At 66.5% G+C, this 15,792-nt stretch overlaps 1 long non-coding RNA gene across 3 annotated transcripts; it reads left to right on the top strand.

Annotated features, from left to right (window-relative positions):
- The first annotated feature begins 2,666 nt into the window (after positions 1-2,666).
- On the top strand, positions 2,667-5,977 carry LOC135174229 (uncharacterized). Of its 3 annotated transcripts, XR_010301814.1 has the most exons (5): positions 3,534-3,554; positions 4,033-4,279; positions 4,375-4,542; positions 5,029-5,122; positions 5,528-5,977. It is a non-coding gene; the product is annotated as an uncharacterized LOC135174229 (long non-coding RNA). The 3 variants fall into 3 exon arrangements; XR_010301813.1 differs by lacking the exon at positions 3,534-3,554 and adding an exon at positions 2,667-2,690 and having other exon boundaries at positions 4,033-4,542; XR_010301812.1 differs by having other exon boundaries at positions 4,033-4,542.
- The last annotated feature ends 9,815 nt before the right edge of the window (positions 5,978-15,792 follow it).

Raw genomic sequence — 15,792 nt, 5'->3', positions numbered from 1 at the left:
CAGATCTACTTCTTCAGCATCCTACTGCATGCTAGCATGGGGACAGCCAGACAACCCCCACTCTGTTTTCTGGCTTGCAAGTCATTCTCCTTTCATACTCTTGCAACTTTGAAAGAGAAGGAGGCTATTCAAAGGCTGTCCTCATTTCCTTTTTGCCTGACAGAGACAGGCAATATCTCATCTACTCCTGGATACTACATTATGGGCTATGAAATATTAGATTTTATTCTTTTCCTCACCAGGAAAATACTCCTGCAGAGCATTTGGAAAGAGAAATAAGGCTGCTTTCCTCTCACTAAAATAATTCATAGCAATGGAGCACCAGTCATAGAATCAACCAGGTTGGAAGAGACCTCCAAGCTCAGCCAGTCCAACCTAGCAGCCAGCCCTGGCCAATCAACCAGACCACGGCACTAAGTGCCTCAGCCAGGCTTTGCTTCAACACCTCTAGGAACGACGACTCCATCACCTCCCTGGGCAGCCCATTCCAATGCCAATCACTCTCTCTGGGAAGAGCTTCTTCCTAACATCCAGCCTAGACCTCCCCCAACACAACTGGAAACTGTGTCCCCTTGTTCTGCTGCTGGTTGCCTGGAAGAAGAGACCAACCCCCACCTGGCTACAGCCTCCCTTCAGGTAGTTGTAAACAGCAATGAGCTCTGCCCTGAGCCTCCTCTTCTCCAGGCTGCACACCCCCAGTTCTAACAGCCCAGTTTGGGTGCACACCAGGACATAGGTAAAGTGTCCAAACCTCAAGGTTCCAAGCAGCAACTGACTCTCAAAGAAACATGCATCAAGAGGAGTAAGACCTTGACAAGCTCTACAGAAGACAGCTCATAAAATCTGTGACATGTGAAATGCTTTCAGTATTTCTCCCTTAACATGACAAAAATGCCACAGCCAACAGAAATTGTAAATGAAATAGCAGCTACAGCAACCATGTGAAGCTCATCTTTAACCTCTCTGCTCTTGAGTCACCTCATTATAATTGTGTGAAATTGTGTTCAACAGGAGAAGCCTTTCAAGAAGGGAAGGACAAACATTAGGTTTGCCTTCAGAAAGAAGGCCGCCAAGAAAGGATCGGTCCCTTTGGCCAACTCTCCCCCTAGGGCAATTGTGGGACAGAGGAGCAAGAGTTCCCTTTTGTATCCCTGCTCCACGCCGTTTAGCAGCCATCAAAGAGCAGTTGCCAAAGAATCCTTCAGAACAGGCCAAGCACAGGAGGCAACATCCTCCTAATGGCTGGAGACAATCAAGCAGTGAATCACCGAGCTGCCTGCAGCCAGCTGAAGAAAGCCTCCTCAAGAGCCCTTGGCCGCCCTGCGGGACAGCAAACGCTGCTGCTCTGCAGGACCCACGCTGCTGGGCAGCTTCCTTCAACAGCCTGCTCCTGGGACAGAGGCAGAGAAGCAGAGAATGGGCTGGGTCGGAAGGGACCTTCAGGATCATCCAGTTCCAGCCTCTTGCCATGGGCAGCGACACCTCCCACCGGCACAGCTCGCTCAGACCTTGAGCCCCTCCAGGCAGGAGGCAGCCACAACCTCCCCTGGCAACCTGTGCCAGCCTCTGCCCACCCTCACTGCCAAGGATTCCTTCCTCACCTCCACTCTCACTCTCCCCTCTGCCAGCTCAGAGCCACTGTCCCTCATCCTGGCGCTCCCAGCCCTTGTCACAGGTCCCTCCCCAGCTCCTCTGGAGCCCTTCAGGCACTGCAAGGCTGCTCTAAGGTCTCCCTGGAGCCTTCCCTTCTGCAGGCTGCACAGCCCCGGCTCCCCCAGCCTGGCCCCGCAGGGGAGGCTCTGCAGCCCTCCCCTCACCCTGGTGGCCTCCTCTGGACCCTCTCAGCAGTTCCAGCTCCTCCCTGGGCCGGGCACAGCAGCACTGGAGGCAGTGCTGCAGGTGGAGCCAGGTAGATACTCACAGAGTAGCCGTGGGGTGGCAGGGAGAGGAGCCAGAAAAGGGTCCGGGCTCAGCACTGCTCTCATCTGCTGCTGCCAGGAGAGTGCCAGCCCTGAGCCTCGCTCGGTGCCAGTCCCCTGCAGCCTCTGCCTCTGCTCCCCTCCCTTTCCTGTCTCCTGGTAAGAGACTGAAGGCAGCAGAGGCAGCTGGGGGAGCTCAGCCCTTGCACCAAACCGTTTCCCCAGCCCCGGTAATTAAGGGCGGGTTACGCTAATTAGGGAGCCTGAGGCCGTGGGGTCTCCCTGGGGCCAGAGCCGTCAGCAGCCGCTGAGTGCCGCAGCTGCCATTCAGGCCTGCTGCGAGGGCAGCCACGGCCGCGGCTGGCACCGTGCGGGGCCCCGAGCCGCTCAGCACGCCCCGGGCCCTCGGCTGGGCTCTCTCGGCCGCACGGCGCTGGGGCCGCAGGCTCTACCCGCCTCAGGCGCAGCGGGGCCGGGCCGGGGCTGGCTGCAGCCCGAGGCGGTGCCAGGCACCGGCAGCACTGCAGCCCCCAGGGGGCGCTGCGCGGAGCGGGCGGAGCGCGGGAGGGAGGGAGGGGCGGGGAGGGGCTGGCCGCGGGGGCGGGAGCGGGTGGGGCGCGAGGCGCTCCGCAGCCAATGGGAGGCTGCGCTCGGCCCTTGACCAATCAGCGCGGGGGGCGTGGTCGGCGGCCCCGTTGGAGAGCGCTGCGGAGGAAGCAGCCGGAGAGGGGCGCTGGGAGCTGGCGGCGGAGCGGGACCGGAGCGGCTGCGGTGAGTGCCTGGGGGCGGCGTGTGCCGGGGCCCCGGGGGCTATGTCAGGCCGGGTGGGAGTGTGCTGGGGTCCTGCTGCCTGCAGGAAAGCCCTGGGGGTGCTGGTGGAGAGCAGCCTGCGGGCCTGGGCTGGCCGAGCTGCAGCAGGGGGTGCGCAGGCAGCCCCCGCTCCGCTCTGGGCCCGGGTGGGCTCTGCCCCTTGTCTGCTCTCTTGCCCCACCCTGGGCACTCCCCTCTCTGTCCCTGCTGCTGTCACAGTGCCGCTGCGCGTCCGCGGCCCTGTTGCTATAGCAGCCGGGGCGCAGTGCAGCCGCCGGAGCGCGGCGGTGAGGCGAAGAGCTGCTGACTGCCGCTGGCCGCCGTTGTGGGGCGCCGTTGTGGGGCGCCGTTGTGGGGCGCCGTTGTGGGGCGCCGCTGGCCGCCGTTGCGGCCCTTGAGCAAGAGGCACCTTCCCGGGCAGAGGAGTTTGTGTGGCTGATGCTGGTGCTGTGTGCTCAGCTGACTGCCTCCTCCTGCCTGCAGAGCGCAGAGCCGGGGCAGGGCGAAGCTCGGAGTCTCTCAGCCCCACAGCCGCCAGTGAGGCAGGGAGCAAAGCAGGAGCCTGCAGCACCGAGAGGCGGCGGCGAGCGAGGCTCTTGAGACGCCTGGCAGCGGCTCCGGGGGCAGAGCCGGCCCGGCCCAGGCGAGCCTCGCCACGGCCCTCGGCAGCTGCCGTCCGACTCCGTCCCGCCGGCGGGAGCCGCCCCGAGCCCTGCGGGCGTCCGGCCGCGGTGCTCGGCGCCGGCGGCTGCCGGTGGAGCCCAGCGGCAGCGAGACGCCAGCGGCGGCAGCCTGCATCGCGTCTGCTTCTCCCAGCCGGCAGAGGTGAGTGGCAGAGAGTCGGCGCCCAGAGGCTGGGGGCGAAGGAGCAGTGGGGGTGGGCAGTGCCCCGTGGCAAAGCTCCCACGGCCTCGGCTGGCAGAGCCGGCAAAGGGCAGCACGGGCACAGCTGAGGGGATTTTCCCAGCTGGGGCCAGGCTCTGGCTGCCTTTGTCGGCCTCTCCATAGCCCCTTAGAGGATCCCTGAACTCTGAGGGGCTCAGATGAGCCATGGACATTGCTGGCGTCCTTCAGAGTCAGGCCAGAGTCCAAGGGGCAGAGCCTCAAGCAGAAAGCCCTCAGCAGAGCTGCAAACCATTGCTGCTGTCCTCTGCCTGCAGAGAGGGCACTGGGAGGGGAGAGGAACCTCCATCCATCAGCTGCACGGTTGCAGCCCCCAGCTCCTGCCCATGCCACGTACAGGCCCTGTCCTGTCCCTGCAGCCCTCGCTAACGTCTCTCTCTCCATCTCTCTCCCTTGAAAGGCTGCAATGACATCCCCCAGCAGCCTGCTTCAGGCGAAGCTGAAGAGCTGTAGCTCAGCCTTCCTTTGTGGCAGAGCTGTTCCAGCTCCCTGTCTCCTTCTGTGGCCTTCTCTGGCCCCGCTCTTAACTGGTTGATGCCTTCCCTGTGCTGGGGAGCTGGATGCAGCAGGTGAGGAGGAGCCACAGCAGAGTGCAGTAGAAGGGCAGAATCGCCTGCCCTGCTCTGCTGAGCACTTTGAAGAGCCAGGTAATGACACAGTGCCTTGAGTCAAAGCCTCTTTCCTCCTGTGTGCTTCTGCCTGACCTCTCCCTGCTCATGGAACTCCGTTTCTGTGACAAAAGGTCCTGCAGCTGCAGCAGGAGCTTGTGCACGCTGGCAGAGTGCAGCCTCTGGCAGAGTCCTCCCACGAAGCCCAGAAGCTTTGCAGCAGCTGCCTGCAGCAGGAGAGCAGTGAGCTGCAGAGGGAGAATGTCAGTTTGCAGGAGGAGCTGGAGAGATCTGAAGCTAAGGTATGGAGAAAGCCTCTCTCTTGGCAGCAGGTGGCTGCCCTACAGCAGTCTTGGTGCACTCGAGCCAACTGTGCCCCAAGAGCAGAGGGAGTGACCTGGGAGTGACTCAGCTTTGTTTTGTGAGCCTGGGGCCTGCAGTTAGAGAGGTGCCTGAGAGGGAGGTCCCTTTGTCCATAACTGGAGCAGGAGGACAGGTGTATTTATTTCCCAGCACTGCTTCTGGGTCTGACACAGCAGGGCAGAACCTGCAGGGCCACCTGGAGGATGCCTGCAGGGGAACTGTGTCTGTCCAAGAGCTGGCAGGAGGCCTGCAGCAGTGAGGAGCTCCGAGTGGAGCCAGGCTCTGCTCTCTGTGTTCTTGTGTCCCAGCAAGGCAGCACAGGGTGGCCAGAGCTGCTTTTGCTGTGGGGGAGGTTGTGTCCCAGGTTTCTCTGGGGCTTTGTGCTCTTGTGCACCTCTGTGCTGAGGCCTGTGCTTGCTTGTCAGGGTCCAATGTGAACATTGCAGGCTGAGCAGCACAGCCCAGGAGCAAGCCAGGAGCACTGCAGCCCTTCATAAAGACCTGCAAGCTGCTGCCTCGGTAAGCCAGTCAGAGCCTGGTTGCTTGGGGGTTGGTGTGGGGTGGTTTGGAGGCGAGGTGCTCCTGGAGAGCCTGGGAGAGATGAGTTCCTCTGTTCTGCTGCCTGGAGGCTGCTCTCCTGGCCTGCTGCCCAGCTGTGTGGCTTTGAGAGTTGTGTGGTGAGATGGTAGCAAGTGCCAGGCAATGGCATCCTTGTGAAGGAGCTGGCAGGGATGCTGCAGTTTGGAGCAGGGCCGAGGCTGGGAGCTCAGGCAGCACTTGAGGCAGTGCTGTGGGACAGGGATTTGGTCCTTTTGGCTGCAGGCTTTCCTTGGGCTCTGGTGCTGCTGGGGGTTTGCCCCTGGAGGCCCAGAGCGTGACAGGAGTTCTGTAGTTGCCTGCACTGTGCTCACCTTCCTGCTCCAGTGCCTGTGGATGCCTTGGCCAGAAGGTGCAGCTCCACCCTGCAGCGAGCAGACCTCCCAAGATGAACGTCCAGGACTCAGAAGGGACTCACTGCCACTGCCCAGAGCCGGAGGACCTGGCCTCGATGGCAAGCTGCAGGGAGGCATTCCTGGCTGGAGCGTGGCAAAGAGAGTTGGCCGTGGGCAGGCACAAGGTAGCAGGCCTGGCTGTGTGCTGCTCTCCAGCAGTGCCCCTGAGTGGAAGTGGAGCTGAGCCCAGCTCTGCTGTGCCCCCGTGCAGGGAGCTGCCTGCGAGCAGAGCCAGGCCTGGCACTGGAGCTTGCAAGGTGCTTCTGCACATCAGCCCCTGGGCTTCCAGAGCTGCACAGGGCCTGGCAGGTGCAGGCTGCCTGCAGTGCCCCTGGGAGGGCAGGAAGGCTTTTCTGCCTGCCTTCAGGGAAAGCTGAGGCCCTGCGTGTGGGGTGTGGTGCTGGGGGCAGTGCTGGCTGCTGTCCCTGACTGCTGGCCCATGGAGCACGGCACAGCTGTGCTGCCTGCATGGGCACATGGCACAGGCCAACTGCTGCCTGCAGGTTGGAGGTGCTTCTGGATGAGGCAGAGCTGAGGCCAGGGACGGGGAGAGAGAGTGAATGGCAGCTGAGTGTCCGTGAGAGGGAGAAGCAGCAGGATGCAGGCCACTGTGGTCTGGAGGAGCAAGGAGCAGCAGCCCAGCTGAGACAGAGCTGGAGACAGGACAGCAAGACAGAGCTGAGGCAGGTGAAAAGAGAGGGAAAGAAAGCAGCAATGCTAAAGGCAAAAACCAACGAGGAGAGAAAAAGTGAGGCAGAGAAAGAGTGGGAGAGAAAGAAGGCAAAAGAAAAAGCATAACAAAAGCTCTGCCAGAAGACTGCTCTGGTTTGGCACAGCCCTGGCCAGTCTGTGCCACCTGATCAGCAGGCCCTGTGCTGGCTCTGGCCTCTGCTCCAGCCTCACCTTCTTCTGCAGAGCCACAGCAGAGTGGAGTAGGAAGGGAGAGGAACCTCCCTCGCTCTGCTGGGCCCCCTGCAGGTTTGAGCAAGGACAGGAGGGAGAGGCAGCAGCACCTGGCCTGCTGGGGACTCCATGTCCCTCTCCCCACTGCTAATGAAGCACAAGGCTGAGATCTTCCCCACTCTGCTGCTTGGGCCACGGAGAAGCAGTCGCAGGCTGCTGGCCTCAGCTGAGCTGCAGCAGCTGCAGGAGGCAGGGTGAGAGCAGGGGCCGAGGCCAAGCAAGTAAGGCTGAACTCTGGAGCTGCTCCTGAGTGCCCCTGGGGTGCAGGAACCTTTGCATCTACGCTGCCTTGCAGTGGCTTCTGCTGCTGGGCACTGAGCCCAGAGGAGGCAGGGCAGGGCTGTGCCACAGCAACAAAAGGTTACTCTGGAGAGCTGGAGGGTTTAGTTTGGAGAGTGGGAAGCATTCAGCCTGGGCCTGGGCTGCAGCCCCCAAGGGGCAGAGCGGCTCAGGGTGAGGCTGGCCCAGGCTCAGGAAGCTGCCAGGGCAGGGTCAAGAGAAGCTGCAGGCAGCAGCAGACATTTTGCACTGAGCTGAGCTGCAGGACTGGATGAAAAACTGAAAGCTGAGCTTTGTGCTGGCCTAGGCAGCGGTGGGGAGCAGCGGGAGGGAAGCTGCTGGGGGCAGAGCAGGGCTGCTGCAGAGGCTGAGGTGGGGCAGGGGCAGGCAGCAGCAGAGTGCCCGGAGCTAAGCTGGGGCAGAGGGAAAGAGCTGCTGCAGCCTTTGCTGCTCTGCCTCTCTCTCGGCCCTTTTCTTCCTGCCCCTTTCTCAGCCCCTGCCCTGCTCCTCTCTGCCTCCTACTGCCCACCCGGCGGAGGGGGTGGGGGCAGAGTCAGAGAGAGGGGCGGAGGGGTGGGGGCGGAGTAAGACAGGCGGGGGGGGAGGAGGCGGAGTTAGACAGTCGGAGGGGTGGGGGCGGAGTTAGGTAGGCGGGGGGTTGGGGGCGGAGTTAGGTAGACGGGGGGTGGGGGCGGAGTTAGATGGAAGGGGGGGTGGGGGCGGAGTTAGTCAGGCCGGGGGTGGGGGCGGAGATAGGTGGGTGTTGGGGGCGGAGCTACGTAGGCGGGGGGGGTGGGGGCGGAGCTAGACAGGCGGGGGGTGGGGGTGGAGTTAGGTGGGCGTTGGGGGCGGAGTTAGGCAGGCGGGGGGGTGGGGGCGGAGTTAGGCAGGTGGGGGGGTGGGGGAGGAGTTAGTCAAGTGGGGGGGTGGGGGCGGAGATAGGCGGGGGTGGGGGCGGAGTTAGACAAGCGGGGGGGTGGGGGCGGAGTTAGGTGGGTCTTGGGGGCGGAGTTAGGCAGGCGGGGGGGGTGGGGGCGGAGCTAGACAGGCGGGGGGGTGGGGGTGGAGTTAGGTGGGCGTTGGGGGCGGAGTTAGGCAGGCAGGGGGGAGGGGGCGGAGCTAGACAGGCGGGGGGTGGGGGTGGAGTTAGGTGGGCGTTGGGGGCGGAGTTAGGCAGGCGGGGGGGAGGGGGCGGAGTTAGACAAGCGGGGGGGGTGGGGGCGGAGTTAGGTGGGTCTTGGGGGCGGAGTTAGGCAGGCGGGGGGGTGGGGTCGGAATTAGGCCGGGGGTGGGGGCGGAGTTAGACAGGCGGAGGGGTGGGGGTGGAGTTAGGCGGGGGTTGGGGGCGGAGTTAGACAGGCAGGGGGGTGGGGGCGGAGTTAGGCAGGCAGGGGGTGGGGCGGAGCTAGACAGGCGGGGGGGTGGGAGCGGAGTTAGTTGGGCGAGGGGTGGGGGCAGAGTTAGGCAGGCGGTTGGGTGGGGGTGGAGTTAGGTGGGGGTTGGGGCGGAGTTAGACAGGCGGAAGGGTGGGGGCCAATTTAGGTGGGCGTTGGGGGCAGAGTGAGACAGGCGGGGGGGTGGGGGCGGAGTTAGACAGGTGGGGGCATGGGGGCAGAGTGAGACAGGTGGGGGGGTGGGGACGGAGTTAGACAGGTGGGGGGATGGGGGCGGAGTTAGGCAGGCCTGAGGGTGGGGGCGGAGCTAGACAAGCGGGGGGGTGAGGGCGGTGTTAGACAGGCGGGGGGGGTGGGGGCGGAGTTATGTAAGGGTTAGGGGCAGAGTTAGACAGGTGGGGGAGTGGGGGCGGAGTTACACAGGCAGGGGGGTGGGGGCGGAGTTAGGTAGGGGTTGGGGGCCAAGGTTAGACAGGTGGGGAGGTGGGGGCGGAGTTACACAGGCGGAGGGGTGGGGGAGGAGTTAGGCAGGCGGGGGAGTGGGGGCGGAGTTAGGCAGGCGGGGGGTGGGGGCGGAGCTAGGCAGGCGGGGGGGTGGGGACGGAGGTAGTCAGGCGGGTGATGGGGGCGGAGTTAGACAAGCGGGGGGGGTGAGGGGCCGAGTTAGGTGGGCGTTAGGGGCGCAGTGAGACAGGCAGGGGGGTGGGGGCAGAGTTAGGTGGGGCTTGGGGGCGGAGTTAAACAGGTGGGGGGGTGGGTGCGGAGTTAGGCAAGCGGGGGCGTGGGGGCGGAGTTAGACAGGCGGAGGGGTGGGGGCGGAGTTAGACAGGCGTGGGGGTGGGGGCGGAGTTAGACAGGTGGGGGGGGTGGGGGCGGAGTTAGACAGGCGGGGGGTGGGGGCGGAGTTAGGTGGGGCTTGGGGGCAGAGTTAGACAGGCGGGGGGGTGGGGGTGGAGTTAGACAGGTGGGGGGGTGGGGGCGGAGTTAGGTGGGGCTTGGGGGCGGAGTTAGACAGGTGGGGGGGTGGGGGCGGAGTTAGACAGGTGGGGGGGGTGGGGGCGGAGTTAGACAGGCGGGGGGGTGGGGGCGGAGCTAGACAGGCAGGGGGGTGGGGGCGGAGTTAGGTGGGGCTTGAGGGCGGAGTTAGACAGGCGTGGGGGTGTGTGCGGAGTTAGGTGAGGGTTGGGGGCGGAGTTAGGCAGAGGGGTGGGGGCGGAGTTAGATGAGGTGGGGGCGGGGTTAGGTGGGGCTTGGGGGCGGAGCTATGCAGGCGTGGGGGTGGGGGCGGAGTTAGGTAGGTGGGGGTTGGGGGCGGAGTTAGGCAGGCGGGGGGGTGGGGGCAGAGTTAGGCAAGCGGGGGGGTGGGGGCGGAGTTAGACAGGCGGGGGTTGGAGGCGGAGTTAGACAGGCGGGGGGGTGGGGGTGGAGTTAGGCACGTGGGGGCTGGGGGCGGAGCTAGACAGGCGGGGGGGTAGGGGTGGAGTTAGTTGGGGCTTGAGGGCGGAGTTAGACAGGCGTGGGGGTGGGTGCTGAGTTAGGTGAGGGTTGGGGGCGGAGTTAGGCAGGGGGGTGGGGGCGGAGATAGTCATGCGGAGGGGTGGGGGCGGAGTTAGGTGGGTTTGGGGACGGAGTTAGACAGGCGGGGGTGGGGGCGGAGTTAAACAGGTGTGGGGGTGGGTGCGGAGTTAGGTGAGGGTTGGGGGCGGAGTTAGTTAGGCAGGGTGGTGGGGGTGGAGTTAGGTGGGGCTTGGGGGCGGAGTTAGACAGGCATGGGGGTGGGTGCGGAGTTAGGTGAGGGTTGGGGGCGGAGTTAGGCAGGGGGGTGGGGGCGGAGTTAGATGGGGGGGTGGGGGCGGAGTTAGGTGGGGCTTGTGGGCGGAGATAGACAGGCGTGGGAGTGGGGGCGGAGTTAGGTGGGGGTTGGGGGCGGAGTTAGGCAGGCGGGGGGTGGGTGCGGAGTTAGGCAGGCGGGGGGGTGGGGGCGGAGTTAGACAGGCGGGGGGGTGGGGGCGGAGTTAGACAGGCGGGGGGGGTGGGGGCGGAGTTAGACAGGCGGGGGGGGTGGGGGTGGAGATAGTCAGGCGGGGGGTGGGGGCGGAGTTAGACAGGTTGGGGGGTGGGGGCGGAGTTAGACAGGCGGGGGGTGGGGGCGGAGTTAGACAGGCGGGGGGGGTGGGGGCAGAGTTAGACAGGCGGGGGTGTGAGGTCGGAGTCAGGCGGGGGGTGGGGGCGGAGTTAGACAGGCGGGGGGGAGGGGGCGGAGTTAGACAGGCGGGGGGTGGGGGCGGAGTTAGGTGGGGCTTGGGGGCAGAGTTAGACAGGCGGGGGGGGGGGGGGTGGAGTTAGACAGGTGGGGGGGTGGGTGCGGAGTTAGGTGGGGCTTGGGGGCAGAGTTAGACAGGCGGGGGGGTTGGGGTGGAGTTAGACAGGCGGGGGGGTGGGGGCGGAGTTAGACAGGCGGGGGGGTGGGGGCGGAGTTAGGTGGGGCGTGGGGGCGGAGTTAGACAGGCGGGGGGGGTGGGGGCGGAGTTAGACAGGCGGGGGGGGTGGGGGCGGAGTTAGGTGGGGCTTGGGGGCGGAGTTAGACAGGCGGGGGGGGTGGGGGCGGAGTTAGACAGGTGGGGGTTGGGGGCGGAGTTAGACAGGCGGGGGGGGGTGGGGGCGGAGCTAGACAGGCGGGGGGGTGGGGGGCGGAGTTAGGTGGGGCTTGAGGGCGGAGTTAGACAGGCGTGGGAGTGTGTGCGGAGTTAGGTGAGGGTTGGGGGCGGAGTTAGGCGGGGGGGATGGGGGCGGAGTTAGATAGTCGGGGGGTTGGGGGCGGAGTTAGGTGGGGCTTGGGGGCGGAGCTAGACAGGCGGGGTGGTGGGGGCGGAGTTAGGTAGGTGGGGGTTGGGGGCGGAGTTAGGCAGGCGGGGGATGGGGGGCGGAGTTAGGCAGGCAGGGGGGTGGGGGCGGAGCTAGACAGGCGGGGGTTGGGGGCGGAGTTAGACAGGCGGGGGGGGTGGGGGTGGAGTTAGGCACGTGGGGGCTGGGGGCGGAGCTAGACAGGTGGGGGGGGTGGGGGCGGAGTTAGTTGGGGCTTGAGGGCGGAGTTAGACAGGCGTGGGGGTGGGTGCTGAGTTAGGTGAGGGTTGGGGGCGGAGTTAGGCAGGGGGGGTGGGGGCGGAGATAGTCATGCGGAGGGGTGGGGGCGGAGTTAGGTGGGTTTGGGGACGGAGTTAGACAGGCGGGGGTGGGGGCGGAGTTAAACAGGTGTAGGGGTGGGTGCGGAGTTAGGTGAGGGTTGGGGGCGGAGTTAGTTAGGCAGGGTGGTGGGGGCGGAGTTAGGTGGGGCTTGGGGGCGGAGTTAGACAGGCATGGGGGTGGGTGCGGAGTTAGGTGAGGGTTGGGGGCGGAGTTAGGCAGGGGGGTGGGGGCGGAGTTAGATGGGGGGTGGGGGCGGAGTTAGGTGGGGCTTGTGGGCGGAGATAGACAGGCGTGGGGGTGGGGGCGGAGTTAGGTGGGGGTTGGGGGCGGAGTTAGGCAGGCGGGGGGTCGGGTCGGAGTTAGGTGGGGGGTGGGGGCGGAGTTAGACAGGCGGGGGGGTGGGGGCGGAGTTAGACAGGCGGGGGGGGTGGGGGTGGAGATAGTCAGGCGGGGGGTGGGGGCGGAGTTAGACAGGTTGGGGGGTGGGGGCGGAGTTAGACAGGCGGGGGGTGGGGGCGGAGTTAGGTGGGGCTTGGGGGCAGAGTTAGACAGGCGGGGGGGGTGGGGGTGGAGTTAGACAGGTGGGGGGGTGGGGGCGGAGTTAGGTGGGGCTTGGGGGCAGAGTTAGACAGGCGGGGGGGTGGGGGTGGAGTTAGACAGGTGAGGGGGTGGGGGCGGAGTTAGACAGGCGGGGGGGTGGGGGCGGAGTTAGGTGGGGCGTGGGGGCGGAGTTAGACAGGCGGGGGGGGTGGGGGCGGAGTTAGACAGGTGGGGGGGTGGGGGTGGAGTTAGACAGGTGAGGGGGTGGGGGCGGAGTTAGACAGGCGGGGGGGTGGGGGCGGTGTTAGGTGGGGCTTGGGGGCGGAGTTAGACAGCTGGGGGGGTAGGGGCGGAGTTAGACAGGTGGGGGTTGGGGGCGGAGTTAGACAGGCGGGGGGGTGGGGGCGGAGCTAGACAGGCGGGGGGGTGGGGGCGGAGTTAGGTGGGGCTTGAGGGCGGAGTTAGACAGGCATGGGGGTGGGTGCGGAGTTAGGTGAGGGTTGGGGGCGGAGTTAGGCAGGGGGGTGGGGGCGGAGTTAGATGGGGGGGTGGGGGCGGAGTTAGGTGGGGCTTGTGGGCGGAGCTAGACAGGCGTGGGGGTGGGGGCGGAGTTAGGTGGGGGTTGGGGGCGGAGTTAGGCGGGGGGTGGGTGCGGAGTTAGGCAAGCGGGGGCGTGGGGGCGGAGTTAGACAGGCGGGGGGGGTGGGGGCGGAGTTAGACAGGCGGGGTGGTGGGGGCGGAGTTAGACAGGCGGGGGGGGGTGGGGGTGGAGTTAGTCAGGCGGGGGGTGGGGCGGAGTGAGACAGGTGGGGGGGTGGGGGCGGAGTTAGACAGGCGGGGGGTGGGGGCGGAGTTAGGTGGGGCTTGGGGGCAGAGTTAGACAGGCGGGGGGATGGGGGTGGAGTTAGACAGGTGGGGGGGTGGGGGCGGGGTTAGGTGGGGCTTGGGGGCAGAGTTAGGCAGGGGGGTGGGGGCGGAGTTAGATGGGGTGGGGGCGGGGTTAAGTGGGGCTTGGGGGCGGAGCTATACAGGCGGGGGGGGTGGGGGCGGAGTTAGTTGGGGCTTGAGGGCGGAGTTAGACAGGCGTGGGGGTGGGTGCTGAGTTAGGTGAGGGTTGGGGGCGGAGTTAGGCAGGGGGGTGGGGGCGGAGTTAGATAGGCGGGGGGGTGGGGGCGGAGTTAGGTGGGGGTGGGGGCGGAGCTAGACAGGCGGGGGGGTGGGGCGGAGCTAGAGAGGTGCGGGGGTGGGGGCGGAGTTAGGTAGGTGGGATTGGGGCGGAGTAAGACAGGCGGGGGGGTGGGGGCGGAGTTAGACAGGCGGGGGGTGGGGGCGGAGTTAGGTGGGGATTGGGGGCGGAGTAAGACAGGCGGGGGGGTGGCGTGGAGTTAGACAGGTGGGGGCGTGGGGGCGGAGTTAGACAGGCGGGGGGGTGAGGGCAGAGTTAGGCAGGGGGGGTGGGGGCGGAGTTAGGTGGGGCTTGAGGGCGGAGTTAGACAAGCGTGGGGGTGTGTGCGGAGTTAGGTGAGGGTTGGGGGCGGAGTTAGGCAGGGGGGGTGGGGGCGGAGTTAGATGGGGTGGGGGCGGGGTTAGGTGGGGCTTGGGGGCGGAGCTATACAGACGTGGGGGTGGGGGCGGAGTTAGACAGGCGGGGGTTGGGGGAGGAGTTAGACAGGCTGGGGGGTGGGGGTGGAGTTAGGCACGCGGGGGCTGGGGGCGGAGCTAAACAGGCGGGGGGGGTGGGGGCGGAGTTAGTTGGGGCTTGAGGGCGGAGTTAGACAGGAGTGGGGGTGGGTGCTGAGTTAGGTGAGGGTTGGGGGCGGAGTTAGGCAGGGGGGTGGGGGCGGAGCTAGACAGGCGGGGGGGTGGGGCGGAGCTGGAGAGGTGCGGGGGTGGGGGCGGAGTTAGGCAGGGGGGGTGGGGGCGGAGCTAGACAGGTGGGGGGGGTGGGGCGGAGCTAGAGAGGTGCGGGGGTGGGGGCGGAGTTAGGTAGGTGGGATTGGGGCGGAGTAAGACAGGCGGGGGGGTGGGGGCGGAGTTAGGTATGCGGGGGGGGTGGGGGCGGAGTTAGGTGGGGGGTGGGGGTGGAGTTAGACAGGTGGGGGGTGGGGGCTGAGTTAGGTGGGGGTTGGGGACAGAGTTTGACGGGGGGGGTGGGGGCGGAGTTAGAATGATGGAGTTAGGTGGGGGCGGAGTTGGGTGGGGGTTGAGGGCGGAGTTGGCCAGGCGGGGGGTGGGGGCGGAGTTAGACAGGCAGGGGGGTGGGGGCGGAGATAGTCATGCAGAGGGGTGGGGGCGGAGTTAGGTGGGTTTGGGGACGGAGTTAGACAGGCGGGGGTGGGGGCGGAATTAAACAGGTGTGGGGGTGGGTGCGGAGTTAGGTGAGGGTTGGGGGCGGAGTTAGTTAGGCAGGGTGGTGGGGGCGGAGTTAGACAGGCGGGGGGTGGGGGCGGAGTTAGATAGGAGGGGGGGTGGGGGCGGAGTTAGTCAGGCGGCGGATGGGGCCAGAGTTAGACAGGAAGGGGGGTGGGGGCGGAGATAGGTTGGGGTTGGGGGCGGAGTTAGACAAGCGAGGGGGGTGGGGGTGGAGTTAGACAGGCAGGGGAGTGGGGGCGGAGTTAGATAGGAGCGGGGGTGGGGGCAGAGTTAGGTGAGGGTTGGGGGCGGAGCTAGACAGGCGGGGGGGGTGGGGGCGGAGTTAGGTGGGGCTTGAGGGCGGAGTTAGACCGGCATGGGGGTGGGGGCGGAGTTAGATAGGCGGGGGGGGTGGGGGCGGAGTTAGGTGGGGGTGGGGTCGGAGCTAGACAGGCGGGGGGGTGGGGGCGGAGTTAGGTAGGTGGGGATTGGGGGCGGAGTAAGACAGGTGGGGGGGTGAGGGCGGAGTTAGACAGGCGGGGGTGGGGGCGGAGTTAGGCAGGGGGGGGTGGGGGCGGAGTTAGTCAGGCGGGGTGTGGGGGCGGAGCTACACAGGCGGGGTGTGGGGGCGGAGTTAGACAGGCGAGGGGTGGGGGCGGAGTTAGACGGGGAGTGGGGGCGGAGTTAGTTAGGTGGGGGTTGGGGGCGGAGTTAGGCAGGCGGGGGCGTGGGGGCGGAGTTAGACAAGCGGGGGGGTGGAGGCGGACTTAGACAGGCGGGGGGGGTGAGGGCAGAGTTAGGCAGGCGGGGGGGTGGGGGCGGAGTTAGGTGGGGCTTGAGGGCGGAGTTAGACCGGCATGGGGGTGGGGGCGGAGTTAGATAGGCGGGGGGGGTGGGGGCGGAGTTAGGTGGGGGTGGGGTCGGAGCTAGACAGGCGGGGGGGTGGAGCGGAGCTAGAGAGGCGCGGGGGTGGGGGCGGAGTTAGGTAGGTGGGGATTGGGGGCGGAGTAAGACAGGTGGGGGGGTGAGGGCGGAGTTAGACAGGCGGGGGTGGGGGCGGAGTTACATGGGGGGGTGGGGGCGGAGTTAGTCAGGCGGGGTGTGGGGGCGGAGCTACACAGGCGGGGGTGGGGGCGGAGTTAGACAGGCGAGGGGTGGGGGCGGAGTTAGGCAAGCGGGGGGGGTGGGGGCGGAGTTAGTCAGGCGGGGGTTGGGGGCGGAGTTAGGCAGGCGGGGGCGTGGGGGCGGAGTTAGACAAGCGGGGGGGTGGGGGCGGACTTAGACAGGCGGGGGGGGGTGAGGGCAGAGTTAGGCAGGCGGGGGGGTGGGGGCGGAGTTAGACAGGTGGGGGGGTGGGGGCGGAGTTAGATGGAGTTAGGTGGGGGCGGAGTTGGGTGGGGGTTGGGGGCGGAGTTAGTTAGGCAGGGTGGTGGGGGCGGAGTTAGGTGGGGCTTGGGGGCGGAGTTAGACAGGTGGGGGGTGG

This window comes from Pogoniulus pusillus, unplaced genomic scaffold (assembly GCF_015220805.1).
Source record: "Pogoniulus pusillus isolate bPogPus1 unplaced genomic scaffold, bPogPus1.pri scaffold_50_arrow_ctg1A, whole genome shotgun sequence".
Lineage (NCBI taxonomy): Eukaryota > Metazoa > Chordata > Aves > Piciformes > Lybiidae > Pogoniulus > Pogoniulus pusillus.
This window is presented reverse-complemented; position numbering and strand designations above follow the sequence as displayed.